This window comes from Leptonychotes weddellii, chromosome 9, assembly GCF_054177405.1.
Source record: "Leptonychotes weddellii isolate Sample4059 chromosome 9, ASM5417740v2, whole genome shotgun sequence".
In the NCBI taxonomy this organism is placed as follows: domain Eukaryota; kingdom Metazoa; phylum Chordata; class Mammalia; order Carnivora; family Phocidae; genus Leptonychotes; species Leptonychotes weddellii.
Window position 1 is genome coordinate 38,060,601 of NC_138377.1, and position 2,237 is coordinate 38,062,837.

General features: G+C 40.3%; 1 long non-coding RNA gene across 1 annotated transcript in view; it reads left to right on the top strand.

The window, feature by feature from the left end:
- The first annotated feature begins 722 nt into the window (after window positions 1-722).
- Window positions 723-2,237, top strand: part of LOC145723257 (uncharacterized) — a 14,629-nt gene continuing 13,114 nt past the window's right edge. Inside the window, exon 1 of the long non-coding RNA XR_014148180.1 lies at window positions 723-845. This is a non-coding gene — a long non-coding RNA (uncharacterized LOC145723257). The remainder of the gene's footprint in view (window positions 846-2,237) is intronic.

Genomic DNA, 2,237 nt, shown 5'->3' on the forward strand with positions numbered 1-2,237 from the left:
TCAGTTTTACTTAAACATAAAGGATACAACCTTTTGATTGCCAAAGTGCTTTCCAGGAAGGTTGTCAGCAACGTTAGAGAGTGTTCCAGGAATGGCCTGCAAAAGTCAGCCTCCACTTTTCCAGTTTGTACCCATCCCCCGGATCCCTCTTTCTCCATCTTTCCTGGTGCTGGACTGCTCCTGGCGATCTCAGCCACAGATAATACTCTAGATATTCTATTCTGTCACAAGACTTTTTTTTTGGTCACAAGACCCTTGACAGTCCACAGGCTGGATATCTGCTCTGTAATTAGCATATCTAATAATATCATTTCTTGCTCTTCACAATATTCCTTTCGAATTCTTTATGGTAATACTTCATCCTCTTTTTGGATATCATTGCAGTAAACCATAGGAGACTGGAATCTCGGCAAATCTAAATTCTATTTTCTGCTTGGGCAGGGACTGACTGTGTGACATCGGGAAGTGATTTGTCCCCTCTGTGTCTGGATGTCCTCATCAGTAAACTAGAGGTATGTGTCATAGGCCTTTCGGCAATATCATAGTTATGGTATTTTTGTAGTGAACAAAATCACTACAAGATGGTTTGAAAGCTGACAGTTCACTTGTAAGCAAGCCTATCATGACTATGTGTGGCTCCTAATTTTGTTGCCCTGCCGATGGAGAAGTCTCCTTTGTTGATCAAGCTGATTTTTGCATTTCTTTTGGTTCTGAAGGAGACACCTGGGCCGGCCTTTACTCTGTAGTGTAACCTTACAAGGAGGCAGGCAGCGAGAAGGGCGTAAAGGCAGAGAGGGGCTGGCAGGTAATGACGGAAGAAGCTGGAAGCACAGCCTACCTGTCAGGTGTGTTGATAGCTTTGGTCAAGAATTCACATTCCGGGAAGTCAGGTGCAAATACCACGATTTCTGTAGCCACAGGCGGAGAGTGTGTCAGTTCCTTTCTTCCTGCTTTCATCCATATGCAAGCAAGCGATAACATGTACTAAGTTAAATAATGCATGGTACTTCAACTATCCTTACTTTCTATCCTTTGGTTATTGTAATTACATGTAATTTTGTGACGGATTTTCTATTTTTTAAGAAATCGCACTTTTGTACTTGATCCAGCTAACAGGATTTTCTTACATTACTTCATAAAGAGACCATCTTTTAAACTTCTAATGTTATTTCTTATTCATTAGTACATTTGCCTGTGGGGTATGTTCATAAATGGGTTAAAGTTACAAAGTTATGCTTATAAAAGCTCATGGTAATTTGGAGTATCAGGAGGATTTATTAATTTTGAAATCTTAAAAGAGCAAAAGCTAAAATGAGATTGGATTAAGTATATTCTTGCATGCAGTTATTCTAAACACCCTTAAGGACCAAAGACTAACTTACAGAGGACATTATGCAAATGTGAATATATCTCTAAGTGCCTCGTAGGCTTGCTGATGTAATATTTTACATGGTTAGTTAAGTACATCAAGTAAAAGGTTTGACCTTGATAGAGTAGAAAGGTGCTTATTTCAAAACAACTCAGTTGTTTTCCCGGCCATTGCAGAGCGATCAACGTCAAGTGAAAGAAATCTAGAATCTTGTCATCAGGCTCTCAGTCGGCTAAGCATCTGCTTTACAGGAAACCAAATGTATACTTCGAAGACACCCGTATCTCCCATCTAAATGTTGCCTGTGCTGAGATGCTTCTTAGGGACTCCACTGTCGAAATGTGAAGAAATAGATCCCAGATGTGGCCGATCTCAAGAAAAGAAGTTTTAAAAAAAATTAGATCCCCAGCTGTCACCCATACTCAGATTTTTTTTTTTTTTTAGGGTGGGCCTAAGAATCATGAGCTTTTTTTAAAAAAAAATTTTATTGTTATGTTAATCACCATACATTACATCATTAGTTTTTGATGTAGTGTTCCGTGATGCATTGTTTGTGCATAACACCCAGTGCTCCATGCAGAACGTGCCCTCTTTAATACCCATCACCAGGCTAACCCATCGTTCCACCCCCCTCCCCTCTAGAACCCTCAGATTGTTTTTCACAGTCCATCATCTCTCTGGTTTGTCTCCCCCTCCGATTTGCCCCCCTTCATTCTTCCCCTCCTGCTATCTTCTTCTTTTTTTTTTTTCTTAACATATATTGCATTATTTGTTTCAGAGGTACAGATCTGAGATTCAACAGTCTTGCACAATTCACACCGCTCACCATAGCACATACCCTCCCCAGTGTCTATCATCCAGCCACCCC